This window comes from Lycorma delicatula, chromosome 1 (genome assembly GCF_047948215.1).
Source record: "Lycorma delicatula isolate Av1 chromosome 1, ASM4794821v1, whole genome shotgun sequence".
NCBI classification, from domain to species: Eukaryota; Metazoa; Arthropoda; class Insecta; order Hemiptera; family Fulgoridae; genus Lycorma; species Lycorma delicatula.
Window position 1 is genome coordinate 262,096,097 of NC_134455.1, and position 16,115 is coordinate 262,112,211.

A 16,115-nucleotide genomic window follows, 5' to 3' on the forward strand; every position below is an offset into this window, starting at 1 on the left:
TTAAAACCCAACCACCAAAGAACAAAGGTATCCACCACAATCTAGATATCGGTTTCTTTGGTAGTTGGGTTTCAATTAACCATACATCTTAGGGATGGTCAACCCGAGACTGTGTAAGACTACACTTCATTTACATTCATACAAATAATCCTCATTCCTTCTCTGAAGTAATACTAACAAACCACCCCACAGGGTGGTTCCAGAGGTTGGAACCACCCTATGGTTCCAGCTTCAAAAATGACGTGTACAACACTCCTTTCTTTTTCTCTTACTAAGGACTAACATGTGAACTATTCTAGGGGATAATGAAATGTTATCTTATGTTTTATGGTTTCTTAGGGCTGTCCGTTTGTATTCAAGTATTTGAATTACTGTAGTGTTCTACAAGCACACACCAGTAGGTGTGGTGTGGTACCAATAACTTGTACATATACCATACTTACAAGCTATTTATACCTATTGCTGTAAAGTAGACTGTAATTTTATTGTTTAAATTGCAGTATATAATGTCATATATCTTTATTACAAAATATATATTATGTCCGGGCAATGATAACACGGAAGCGTTTTTCACCCAGGAAAAAATCAGAGGGGGCAAGTATTACAATACTGGTCTCAAAACATCTCACGGATTGAATTTATAGCTATTTTTTTATTAATGAGAAGTTGATGCTTGTTCGACTTCTGGTGGAAGGAGGATAATTATCTTTTGAAGAGTTTTACCTTGAAGAGTGAATTCACCTGAAGTAAATAAAAATGAAGATTCTAATGAATTTTATGAGCAACTCCAGTTTGAACTCATAAATTAGATTATATTGAGTTGTTTAGAGATTTTATTTCAGTTCTGATAAGGAGGATGTGGCCACTAGATGGTTTAATATTAAACAAATTTTGCAATACACATTAGGAAAGAAAGTGAAATGCGATTAAAAGAAAAACTTGAGGAAATGGAATGAAGTCACTGCAGCTATAAAAGGAAAAGACAGCATACATACAATTTTCACAACAGAATAATACAAAATTGTGAAAGTACAAACAAAAAAAGAATTTTACTTAAATGGGTGGTTAAAAGAGCTCATCAAGAAGACTAGGGCATTTTTATCAATCAACTAGAATGTAGCTTCCATACAAGACAATCTGTGACCATTGAACTTTTAAATAAAGAAGAGAAAAATAATTTTTTCTCAATAATGTAACACAGGATGAGTGGCTGGAATTTTATAAGCTACAATTCATAAATAATAAATGATGATGATATTGGGAAGGAGGGGAGTATGTACTGATTTACTTGATATCGAAGAGCTTGATTCAGTTTGCAAGGATATAAAGAATATGAAATCTTCAATACCTGATGAGCTTCCATTAAAATTGTTTAAAAATGGTCAATGGATGAAAGTCCAGCTCTTTTATCTTTTGAACCTTTGTTGGAGCAACTGAAGAATCCTTCAATAATGGTTAGACTGCATTGTTGTTCATATTTTAAAAAAAGGGGACTGAAATAACTGCTCTAATTATTGTAGCATTAATCTGCTGAGCTAAGAATATTATATAAATATATTCTAGAATTATAACAAGCCAAGTGTAAAAGAATTGGATTTGTTAAATTTCAAAGAACAATGTGGATTTTGAAAATGTTATTCCAATATCAATAGTCATACTTGTAACACTAAATCAAAGACAAAGAAAGAAGTGAGAATATGAGTTAGAAAATCACTTGGTATTTGTAGGCTTAGAGAAAGCCTCTGACAAGTTGGTCAGGGCCAAGATGTGGGCAAGGATGAGGAGGCAGAGCTAACATATTAACATATACAGTAAAGACTTTGTACAGAGGAACAAACATGGAAATGGTTGACACAAAATACTATGTAAAATTAAATTGAGAGGTTAGACAAAGCTGCAGTTTATTATTGATTCTTTTTATTTTAGTCTTAATTTCCTCATTTTGTGATGAAAGGACTTTTCCAATAGAAAGGATATAGCAGCTTCTTGGTGCTAAAGGTTAATAATTAGTTTCATTAATTCCTCTTTTTTTTTGCTGATATGATTCTGTTGGGCATGAATCTGAGGACAAGCTTCGGTAAAAAACAAAAATCATTGCATTTTCAGACAGCGACTGTTAGAACAAAAATAGTATACACAAAATTTAAAAAAAAAAAAAAAAATCAATAAGATTTTAATGCATTTGTAACACAATTTTCAGAAATTTAGAATGTGAGGCACTGACACCAGTATGACATTTTTACAAAATTATATAGTGTTACTTCATTATGTCAATGAATATCCCGATGGTTAAGATGAGTTTTTTCAAAAGAATAATAAACATAACACGATTACATAAATTTAGGAATGAAGATATCAGAAATGAGTAGCATGTAACAGTTGTAAATAATAGCATCATCAATCAGAACATAAAGAGAGGTTGACTCTTGCGAGTAGAAAAGAGAGAATGAAAAATAACAGGCTGCCCTTACCGGTGCTTATTTACTAAATTGTAGAAAATCACAAGATTGGAACATAAAGATTTGATGGACGGAATAGATTTAGGACTAAATCCCTGCAGAAAGATGATTAAGAGTATGCTTTAGACAAATTTTAATTTACTTTGTAATATTAGATATATCTAATATTACTATTTAAGTATTATCTAATATTACTTATCTAAGTATTTATGTTATGTTTCTTATGAGACTATTTATTAAAAAAATTTTATTTTTTGATATGCCTTCAATGTACTTTTGGATTATTTCATGTATGTTATGAGAAAATAAAATTCTGATAAAAATTTTGATGATCAAATATTATATTTTTTTCAACACTTTAATTAAAAAATGTATTTGTGTACCAGCTATTGCATTCTGCTATCCAAGAAGCAGGTATTGTTTTTGAGGAAAATTTTAAGACTTTTCTTGAAAGAATTACTATTCAAGCAGAAAAACACAAAATGAACTGTTAGGAAAAGGTCTGATAGAAAAAGAAAGGGTGGGAAAAAATTTAAAAAAATGGTTTGATGAAATGTTAATTAAGAAAGTATAGGAACAAAGATCTACCCAGTGTGTTGATGGATTAGTCAAATGTTTGGTCATTATAGATCTCCAACAAATCTATGTCAGAACCATCAAAAGAATAGTACTGATAGTAAAAGGGCAACTGCTTATAATCTTACGAAATTCATCCTTAAGATTATACTTTAACCTTATGGAAAGATCAGCCATACACTAGGAATTATCACATCATAAGAAAAAAAATAATGATTTTAAACTGGATGAAAATTTTCTTCCTAATCTTCAGTTCAATCTTTTAGTAAGCTATTGGTAATATATTATCACAATATACAATTAGAAAAAGTTCCAAGTTCAAATATGTAAAAAAAACAAAATACCTACTACATCATTAGCAAAACTGAACTTCTTCTGTTCAGTTGATATTTCCTAAAACCTCAGCTCTACTCTTTAATAAACATTAAAAGTTGAGTGTAGTAAATTATTTATTGCAAAATTCCTTAAAAAAGAGGATCATAATTCAGCACTATACCTTTCAACTTACCATCTGGATTTAAATACTATTAACTTATTTCAGGTAATGTAAGCAATTACTTTACACATAGAAGTATGTCAGTTTACTATTTTGGATATACAAGAGGATAAATATTTTGGTGAGATAGGATTCTGAAGTGTGCGTATCTGAAAAAGTTAAATGTGATTATATAATTAATGACTGATTCTAGCAACACAGTAAGCAATGATTCAGATAATATTTCCAATGATTTGCTATCTGGATCAGAAGCTTTTTAAATTTGTATTGGCCTCTACTGGTAAATTACAATTAGCTTATGAATGATCAACTGATTGACTGATAATCAATTATAAGCTAATACATGAGGTGTTCAGAAAGTAACTTACATTTTGAAATAAAAAAACCAACCAATTAAAAAAAATATTTTATTATATACATTTGAAAGGAACAATCTCAACTATTTTTCTACATAGTTGCCATTTAAATTGAGGCACTTATCACAATGATGCACAAGCTTTTCAATTCCTTCTCTGTAGAAATCTGTTGCCTAAGATTTTTGGCACCCATTGTGCACAAAACTTATGATAACCAAGCTTCCCCGATACAATTTCATGCAGTAAACTTAGTGAAATTTGAGGGAAACGAAGTGAGAGTTTCATAATCATAATGCGGCGATTTTCACAAATTTTATGGTTGATTTTCATCGTCAGTTCATCAGTTACAAGGCTGGGCTGACCACTGCGGTCATCATGAACACTGGTGCGGCTATTTTTAAACTGATTGCACCACTGCCTCACTCCAACTTCACTCATTATTCCATCTTTGTGCACCTCACGAAGTTGCTGATGAATTTCAACTGGTTTAAGGTTTTTTGCCAGTAAAAACCTAATCACTGAATGCGCCTCACAACTCGTGGAATTTTCTATTGAAGCGCACATTTCAATAATTCACAACAAACAAAGAAGAAAAATCAGAATCCACATGCTATGACAGCTTGATGCATACTGAGTGTAGAAACATTTTGATGTCAAGATGGCGGCTTTATCCCCCACCCATCTTCACGCTAGGCACAAACATAAATTACTTTCTCAACTGCCCTTGTACCTACTGCACTATCTACTCATTTCCTTGATAGTGTTCCTAGCCATCATTCTGTTATAATTAACAACACATCCTGGCCTCGTTATCTACAAATGTAACAAATGAAAAGTACTTTTGTTACATGAATAATGACTGTCGTTGCCAATGGTCCCGAAATAAAGAGAGCTATATTAGATTTCAGGGGACTTCCAGAAAATTTAAACAACCAATTAAAAAAACATACCCCTTTTGAACGTCAGACTTTTTACTTCACATTCCTCACTTATAGTTAATATCTATAATGTTTAATTAGGTTTGAAGTCTTTTTAAAAAATTATAAATGATTATCTTTTTACGATAAATATGTAATATTTTGTAGTGTTATACTATGCACAGGAAAGATAATACATTGGAGTGAAGGCACTAGATAATAATAGTACACAATAATGATAATGTATAAATAATTTTACATAATATATGTATGTCTGTATGTTTTAAATATAATATATATAATTCATGATAATGTATATACATAACAAAAGTCAACTGCAATATAATTAAAAGAGATGAGAATATTTTATTGCACGAAAAGCACACACTGTGGTAGAATGAGTGCCATGCTTCTTGCTGGCTGCAGTACGTATAAAAACACTCACACAGTAAATATATAAGCACATGTGCACATATGTTTGTGTTGAAACCACAAAACTTAACCTCATATCCCCTGTATGTGGTCTCTACATCGAATATAGTAATTAATTTAATTTCAATAATATTTATGGCTCACTGACATTTAATTGTAATGTAATCCATACCTTAAAATTAAATTATATTTATATAATGGCTTAAGAATCAGTTTCAAACATAATTTAACCAAAATTTTGCAATAAATTTATAGGAAACAAGGAAGAAAATTAATGTAATTGAATTACTGTTAAAGAACAGAAAATCTTCCTTTTAATTTCAGAAGCACTGAAATACTCAAACATTCCTTGTACACATGGTTAACAATATAGATTAATGAATTGAAACCAACTGATATTTAATTTGTCTAAAAGCCAAATAAATAGCCTATATAATTATTAAAATGTAGATACATTAAGTTATTGTAGGCAATTCAATGAATAGAATATAAGCTTTTATCTTAACACTTTCTATAATATAACAAAACATTTTTTGGACTCATACCTACTAAATTACTAACAAATTATCATGATTTTACACCTTTTTTATCATGATATATCTAAGCTTGAGTAGGAGTTATCTCCATATTTTTAAGTCTGGATAACCTAGCCAATACCAAATTACTGGAAGTTGACAACTGTAAAGCACATAGATATGTAGGTCACCTGCTGAAATTTCTTCATGACAGTAATCTTATGTAAACTGTATAAACAAACCTAAGGCCACTAACCAAACAAAAATAGTAGTATTAAAACCATAATGGTTTATTTAGAGCGAGATGAATAATTAATACAGATTAAAAATATAAATAGATAACAAGCCTTGTAAAAGCAACAACATAACAAACAGTCTATTATTTTACCTCTATTAGGTGGGACTATAGAGTTATAGTGCTATAAAACAAGCTGAAATAGATGAGGATATCCTTATTTAATAATTTTAATATGCTGCATCATACTGCTAAATTAAAGAGCAGTACTAGAATCAGTGTTTATAATAAACACTTATATACTCAAATATAATTGTGACAAATAACAAAAATACATTTTGAAATCCTACCCTACTAAGGACATTTGTATGTGTCTGTTTGTGTGAGTGTCACCCTTAACTGAGAACATGCTTACATACATGATCAAACATACTCACAGTCAAAAAAATGATGATTTTTTTTCTCTTAAATGTTTATAAACAATAATTATAATGAAGCAACACCAACAAATAAGAGCAAAAAGAAAAATGACATGACTAAACATACTGCCCACCAAAAATTCATAAGATAATAAAATAAAATAATAAAAAAAAAAAATAAGTTAATAATTTTTACTACTGTAATTCATTCATTCAATATTGTAGCAGATCTTAAAACACAACTACTTTCGATACAAATAAATCGACACTGAAAATACTATACATTTACAATCATATGCGATTTTTTTTTTTGGCCTTGTAGTTACAATTAAACATACATATAGGCAAAACACATGGGTCAAATCAAATAAACAATAACGGTCAAAACTGAAAGAATTTTGAATCCTATATATTTTCATTAACGATTTATTGATTTTGATGCCAACTTCTTTTTTGTTATTGTGTTAAGTAAGGTTAGTTTCGAATCACGATAATTTGTTTGGTAAATTGCTTATAATATATAAATTTAATTTACATCTACGCTTCCAGCTCTCGTATTGAGTGAATTTGTATACGGATATTATGGATCTTGCCGGAAAATGTTGAGTGTGCAATCTTTAAAAGAAGCCAAAACCGAACTAAATCAAATTTAAATGGCAAGATTTGCTGATATTTTTTCGCTTTTCCTTGATCAATTTTCATCATTTAAATAAAACCATTTTTACACAAGAGATAATTAATTTTGGAGACCTAATAATCCCATTCCGAGATGCCACTCGTCCGGAGGGCCTAGCTGCGTAGGCGTGCCTATGGCACGTCCTGCAGCTAGTATTTGAATATAATAATGTAAACTTCCCACTTAAAAAAAAAAAAAACTGTTGGCTTTCATACCATCAGGAGTATACATATCAAATAAATTTAAAAAAACACACGTGCATTGATTAACATTGCCAATGAAAAAATATAAATAAATATGCGCGCGCGCACACACACACACTAACACAGTGTACCACAAAGTTCTCTTACGACTTTCATAACCTGTTCTACTTAAGAAAATAATGGAAAGGGGCCTTATAAATATATATGAAACACTGCTTTGTTTCTGAGTTACAACTAGTGAAAGATTTCATTCTCATTTCGACTATCTCAGTGAAATGAGATCATACTGAAATTTTTAGGACATTAATTAAGGGGGCAGAATTAGTGATTTCTTATAGTTTTTTAATCTGAAAAATTGAATAAAATAGGTCCCAGAGCCACATCTCTACAGTAGCATTTGAGAAATCTGGGGTGAAAACCAATAAATTGGGGTTAAAAAACCATATTTTTTATTTTTGATGGACAGAAACTTTGTTAAATGAGTAATAAACACATAAAACTTTTAAACAAAACTTGTAGAGAATTTAATTCTTAATAGATTGGTGTAAGATAATTGAATAAAACAAAGAAAATTTAGAATTTTATTTAATAACAGTGTATTACTACATTTGTCAGAAAAATACTTATTTAATGTAAAAAAACCAAATTCGTTTTTTTGTAATTTTTGTAAAAACGTTTACTAGTAAAAAATGAGAAATTACACAAAAATTGTGAAATAAATAAAAATTACTCAGACAATTGTTTAAAATAACAGCAGTAGATCAACAATGCGCAATAATGTATTAATGTTTAAATTATTCTATAAGATACATTAAATATATCGGGTACAGTGAACTGTGCTGTCGTTAGCGAAGGTTTTCAGTGAATTTTAGTTTGAAAGTGATTGGTTTGCCATTGAAGTAATGTTGTACTTCTTTACAACAGAAGAATGAATATGGTATTCAATTTGGGTGTGCAATAATAATGCTACAGCTGCTGCAGTAGGAAACAAAATATAAATCCTAAAACAATCAACGTGACTTTTTGCAATCTTTGCGAAGCAGGTTCACTACCTAGTATTAGTACCAGCTACGAACAATCTGCCCTACACGACGCTATTTTTTATGAAATTATTATCGATGCAGTCCAAGCGTCAGTACACAACGTCTTTGTAAGCGTATCATTTTCCACATTTTATGGTTTCAGGACACTTAAACAATACAAGATCCTCATCATAACCAGCCAGTTCATCATCTATGCCCAGAAAACGGTCCGCTTCACTTGGAGCTCTGTAATTGGTGGAATACAAATTGACAAGTCTACAAGTATGTTTTGTTTACCAACGAGGAAAATTTCATTTGAGAAGTCGTCAACAACTTATGTAATGAAAATACATGGGCAGAAGTAAATCTTCATTAAACAGTGAAAAGCAATTTTCAACACTGATTTAGTGTCAATGTAAGGTCTGGTGTATGGTCTGGCCTTCTTCATAATCAGCTGTTTGAACTGTTCATATTAACTTGCCGTCTAAATGCTTAAGTCTACTTGAACGTTCTTCAAGAATTGCCACAGCTGCTTGAATATGTTCCCCACTTCTCTTGTGCCATTTCCTGTCAATTAAATCATTTCCCTGAGAAACAGATTGGTCATGGAGGTCCACATTCCTGGCCACCCAGATCGCCTGATTGAACACCTTTAGATTTTTGCATCTGGGGATGGATGGAAAATGTTGTATACAAAACAAAAATACATTCTTGTGAGGAACTATTAATTGCCTGCATTATAGATGCGGCTGAGCAACTTAAGGAAAATCCTAAAAAACTAAAAAGAGCAACAAAAGTGTGCCAAGAAATGTGAAAATGGGGGGATTTATTTTTTGAACTATTTATTTATAAACTAGTTTGTATAATGCATTTTGGTCTAGTGTACCGTTTATAAATAAAATTTGAATTTTCCTAACTTTTCTTTGTTTTATTCAACTCATATTACACCTTTTTGTTCAGAATTAAATTTTCTAAAAGTTTTGTTCTAAAGTTTTATTTGTTTATTAATCTGGGTCAGAGGTTTCATGGTTTTGATGTTTTAAAATAAATTTATGATTTTGATTTGAACTGCAGGCAATGGTTTGTATTTTTTGCTTTTACTTTATAAACACTATTAAAGATTGTAGTTTTACACAATTTCAAACGTACAGTTTATTTGTCAATAATTATTTTTAATTTCTTTTTTCTTAACTAATTTAGCTAATTATTTTTGTTATACGTCCTAATTCCTCATAAAATTTTAATAAATAGTTTTAGAGAATGATCTTGATTTTATATTTATCAAGTAGATGAGGCTAGAAATAAATTTTTACATTATAATCCCTTAAAACAATAAACTACAACTGATTAGTTTTTATTATTTAAAATTAAGAACATTAATGTACTTGCTAAAAAATGAGAGGTTGAACAGAATAATGTTACTTCTGTATCTATGTAAAAAAATTCAATTATGCAATTGATTCAGGAGAAAACAGATTATGATCAGAGTTTGACAGACCTATGAAAGATTTAAACAAGAATAAAGCTGTAAGAATTAATGTTATAGCTGCAGATTTTGATGTTTTCTGCGAAAGGCAGGAATAGTGCAAAATTTATTAGGCTGGAGAAATACCCTCAGATTTTATAATTAAAGCATTATTTTGATCACATCAATGAAAACAGGACCTAATGAATGGAGAACTACTTTACTTATTTATTTTCAATGTTATGACCTAAGATATGATAATGCATTTAAGATGAAGTCAATAATTAATATTTTTGACAACAATTTTTGTGAAGCAATACCTAATTCTAGATACAAATGACTTGAATCTTAAAATCGTTTAAGCAGTCTCAAATCTTATAAAATGAAAAATTAATCTAATAATACAACACATTTTTTGCAACTTACAACACAATGAAGCATGAAGAAAAATAATCTATACCTTAAATTCAAAGAATAGTTGTCCATAACTGTTTTTTATTACCTGTATTTAAGGAGATTAAACATTTTTAAAAAAGCAAGTGGTTTTGTAATTTCACAAGATTTTACATGTTCTCTTGGCCGTGACGTTTAAGAATTCAGGCATAAAACGTAGTAATTTCACACCAGGGTCAATCCATTTAAAGAGTCCCGAAAAACATAAGCAGGTGGCTTGACCAATCCAAAAAAAAAATAAATAAAACATACCCACTTGTTTCCTACATGTTTCAGGACCTTAAAACTATTTTTTAATTTTTAATTTAAGCAGTTTACCTGTGGCGGCCATTTTTGTTATGGTGTACACAACTATTTTTGTGATTGTAAGGATTTACGTAAATAATCATAACTAAAAAACTAACAGTCCTGGAAGGATGAAACAAAAAGCAATTTAATCATATTTTATCAAGGTAAAAGATTGGTCTAGTGTTTATTTACCTATCTCTCTTCTTTCTTTGAGAAAATTACCAATAAAGTTGAAATTAAAAAACAGTGAAATTTCTTTCAAGAGGCAGGGATAACAAACACAGTTTAAATTATTTTTTTTATATATAGGTATATGGTAGTAGTTTTAACATAACTAATATTAATCGTGATATACTTATTCCTATATTTTTATGAACTTTGGAAATCTAAAAAAAAATTTTTTTTTTAAATTCAAATTTTGGCTTCAAATAATTCTGAGGGGGCTGGTGATAAAATCTCACATTTGCAAAACTTACAGTGTTTTTGTAGATGTTTATGGCAAATAAAAAAGTTTCTTGTGCATTGTACTAATAAGAAAGTTATAATCTCTCAAGAATCATGAAAAACCTGTTAAAAGTGATACCATTCTGACTCGCTAAATAAGTGCTCCAAGGAGGTTTCTTGTCCTCTTTGTACTTTAAATTTTTTATATTTAGCCCTCGTGTTGTTGAAGCTGATGTTTTCAATATCTTTAAAATAGTTTTTTTTTTTGAAATGATTAATGATAAAATACCAATACCAGTAATCTAATACAATTTTATTTTAAAAATGCTTGTAAAACTTACCCAATCTATAACTTCAATGGTAGCCTCTATCTTTTTTCAAGAATTCATTTTTATTTTTATATTGGTTTATTTTTGTAAACACTATTGAAGAAAAAATAAATTGTATCAAAATTTTAATTATTCTTTAATGAAATAAGTAGCCTGTTTTTGTAGCAATGAACATTTATTATTTAGTGTGGTTAACCAACAGCTGTGATATCTCTTCTGATAATTCTCTTAAAATTGCATGAGAATGACCAGTCACTGTGGTTAGTTCAAATGATATCAACTTTCTCAGGACTTTGCAGATCGGTACCCACACTTTGTCTTGTTGACTTATGAAATGATGTACATGGTCCAGCTGGATGGAAAAAATGAAACTACACATCGTCATTTTCAAGGCTAATATCTACCACTTCTACTATCCACCACTGATCGTCATACACACAAGCAATATTTTTCCAAGGTCAAAGTGGTACAATACTTGACACAAGATGGCCTTCATAGGCCTTGGAGACTGAAGAAAAGTAACACCTTACAATGCCTTCTGATACAGGAACATACTTGTGGTAGCTTCTAGTACAAACAACTCTTTCAGTGGTAAAAATATTTTTTTTTAGAGTTTCTGAAGTCATAGCTATCTCATCTGATTTAATAAAAAATACTTGATATTTTTCAGCTTGTGATTACAAAATGAATACATTTCATCAACGTTTAGTATCAGACTGTTTAATAGCCTTTGCCACCTCTTGTTTTGTTGTTCCTCCCACACCATCACAGGCGTTTTTCCCATGGGATGATCTAAAGAAGTGCCATTTGGCTTCAAGGACAAAGTCTTTTCTGACTGCACAAATTAGCAAAATTCTTTTTATTTTTATACTGACTTGAAGCACCATCACTAAAAAAGATGATTTTTTAATGTTCTAATGTACTTACTTGAAATGGTCTATTAAAAGTCTTTGAAAGAAATAAAATATTGCTATATCGTGCTTCAAGTAAACTTAAAATACAGACACTTTTGTGTTGTAATGCATTGTTTTCCTTGAAACAGAACACAAAAGGGTGAACTGTGGCTTGGCTGTTGACCCAATGTTAGCTTTGTACCTCATCTTGAATAAGAAATGAAAAGTTTTCTGCAGTTTTCCAACAACATTCTTCTTCACCTAATTCTTATTTTTTTCTTCTTGAAAAACTGAACTTGAGATTTTGACACGAAATGGAGAGTTCTCAGCTATTCCAATTTTTCCACTAATGATTTGAAAAACTCATCTTTGGTCTGAAGAATCAGTTTTGCCCTGTCAGCTGTTACTCAGTGTTTGTACATTATTGTATCTAGCAACAGATCATACTCTTCGGAGAAGTTGAGCATGTCAAACACTACCTGCTTATCTGGACATTTGGTGCACACATTCATCATACAGCTGTAATTATCCTTGTCACAAACAAAGATATCTACTAAGTCCTTACAATCGACATTAAGTTTGGGACCATCAATCATAAGTTTGATGTTCTGGTGGTGGGGGCAAACACAAACTGTATGAGTCCCGAATGCACCAGCCAAGATACACCATTTTGAAGAGAGTACTCAGAACTTTGATCTTCCAATTTTTCCTCTGAGTTTTCACGTTTAAAGGAGACATACAATCCATTTAAGTTTGTCAGAACAAGGCACAGCAGAACAGGAATTATACACTTTGACACTATCAACACATGCGCTAACACAATCCTTTTTACCAGAACACAGCCTGCTATTATTATTATTTTCATAAAATAACACAACTTTTTTCATTTTGTCATTACTAATTCCTGTTCTATGTCTTTTACCTAGAATGCCATGCTCATTAACTAATTCTCTAGTAAGTCAAACCAAATGATCAGACACATTGAACTTAGATATTATTTTACATTTGGTCAAAGATTGGGGAAGTAAACTAATAATTTTAACCTTATCCTCTTTAGAAGCAAGAACATATTTTTCTTTTAGTTTTAAAATAAGATCATCATATTCATGTGAAGAAGATTGAGCTGGATTTTCATTTTCAGAAACTTTTGAGTAAAAACACAATTCCAAACTCTTTTTTAATTTTTCAGATACATTTATTTTAAATTTTAATGCTGATGGCCTTTGAACTGTGCTTAATTTTTTCAATTTTGATGGAGGTGATACACCCAAAATGGTACAAGCAGTATCCAGCTGTTCAATATTGTGATGTGGGGCAATGTATTGCTTTGGTCTTCGCATTCATATGGTTCTTTGTTCTGCTGAGAAAAAATACTTTTGTAATGGTTAACACGAAGAGACTTTCCAGGAACTAAATCTAAATTTGGAAAAATGTGTTCTTTATGAGCTTGCTCTAATATTATTTGTCTTAAGTTTTTTTAACTGTTTTTTGAGTTCTCAAAGGGTAACAAAAACTGTTGATACAGGTGACTGAATTTTGACAAAAACGTTTTTCATGATATTTACAAACATTAGTGACATCTGAATTGATAAGTAAAAAAATAAGTTGTTGGTTTTCATCATTAAATATACAAATTTTAATGAGTTCTTTTGGAACTGTTTTATGACACTCTTCATTCACATAAATTCCTATCGAACACTGATTTTTCATTGTTTTATGTAAAATTAATTGAAAATAATGTAAAAATTTAACTGATTTTAAAATATAATATTATTAAGTAAAACTTATTTATTTAATAAACACTTCCAAACACAGGATGAAATTTGAAACACTATGTAAAGATGTGAACAGGTAACTGACCAGTCTAACTGCAAAGCTAAATGAGCATGTTGCAACATGAATTTTCCTGTTGACTGGAAATGAGTTCAAGCACCTGCTATAACATGAAAACTGCAGTTGAATGGTTCAAACAAATCTACTTGAACTACAATAATTGATATAAAAATATTAAAGTGCCAAGAAGATAAGAAACCTCCTTGGAGCACTTATTTAGAGTCAAATGATATCACTTTTAACAGGGTTTTCATGATTTTTGAGAAGTTATAACTTTTTTATTAGTACAATACACAAGAAACTTTTTAATTTTTCATAAACATCTACAAAAACACTGCAAGCTGTGCAAATTTGAGAATTTTATCACCAGCCCCATCAGAGTTATTTGAAGCCAAAATTTGAATTTAAAAAAAAATTAGTTTTCAAAAATTCATACAAATTTAGGGGTAAGTATATCATCATTAATATTAGTTATGGTAAAACTAGTAACATATACCTACATATAAAAAAAATAATTCAAATTGTGTATGCCATCCCTGCCTCTTGAAAAAATTACCAAAAGTGAAATTTTACAGTTTTTCACGTTCAATTTTATTAGTAATTTTCTCATAGAAAGAAGAGAGATAGGTAAATAAACCACTGAACCAATCTTTTACCTTGAGAAAATATGATTAAATTGCTTTTTGTTTCATCCTTCCAGGACCAACAGTATTTTAGTTATGATTATTTACGTAAATCCTTAAAATCACAAAAATAGTTGTGCACACCATAACAAAAATGGCCGCCACAGGTAAACTGCTTAAATAAAAAATTAAAAAAGATAGTTTTAAGGTCCTGAAACATGTAGGAAACAAGTGGGTAAGCTTCAATTTTTTTTGAATTGGTCAAGCAACCACCCTTGGGTCACTTCAAATGGATTGACACATCAATATTTATATTTGTCCTCTTGGAAAAAAATATGCTTAAAGCCTGCTATCAGACTTAGGCTGTGTCTACAATACATAAGAATTTGGAGAAGCTACCCCGATGTTATGGTACATCATACGCATTAATGGAGGAAGTTAAAACTAGGCATCTTTGTAAAAAAATTTACATTTTAAAATTAAAAATTTTTTTTAATTTAAATTTTATAAATTATTTCATATAAGTTGTGTTACATTTTTACTATTTAAAAAGTTTAAGAAAACCTGTAATTTTTGTGAATATTATTGTTTCCTTTCACAAACAGAGATACTTCTACGTAATATCCAGTTTGATGATTGCCTTTAACAATTTCAAATTCTCCACAATTTTGAGTCCAAACTTATAGAGTTAATGCTTTTAACTTTATAGCCCTTGTGATAGTAGTTTAATCCATAGCCTTATTTGGTGAGCTAATGTCTATACATAGGACAAAATAAAAAAAGTTGTGGGCAGAAATTGGAAACTATCAAGAAAATCAGAGATTAATAAATAAAGATCCTTTTATTGTAATATATAATGAAAATAAGCAGAATGTAGTTTTTGTTTTTTAATAATTATATATCACCTTTTATTAGCAAAAATTCTAGAGCTAATATTATAACTGTGATTAGCAAACACGGAATACTGACCCTGACAAGTAATAAATAATTTCTACCAAAAATTCAAAATATAAAATTGTCAAACTAAGGTGTCATAAATTGACAAGATGTAGTAGTCATCTAAATAAAATTTTTCAAAAGAGCAAAGCAGAAAAGAATTATGAAAAGATAATTTTTCTGTTGTATAGAATATGGTAATAGGAAATCTTATTCATATGTCATTAACCAGAAAGTGACCAGATAAAAAAAAAATTCTTAATATACAAAATACCTCATTCCTACCTGACAATCTTATTAGTTAACCAAATGTACATAAGCAAGAAAGTGTACTAAAAACATTCAAATGTAGCAACTAAGGTTCTCGGTATACTGTGATAAAAATACCTTCGGCAAGAAATATTCTCAACAAATGCATTTTCAAACATTATGTTGGTACATTTAATAGGGATAATAAATAAAAACAATAGTCCCAAACTAATTCCTCGCAAATAATAATGATAAACATTCGTAAAGGCAAACTGTGAGAGGAAAACTAATAAATA

The 16,115-nt window shown here is 29.9% G+C and overlaps 1 protein-coding gene across 1 annotated transcript in view; it reads right to left on the minus strand.

Moving 5' to 3' along the window:
* Nucleotides 1–16,115, minus strand: part of mbc (dedicator of cytokinesis protein myoblast city) — a 220,438-nt gene that overhangs the window by 203,805 nt on the left and 518 nt on the right. The window lies entirely within an intron of this gene.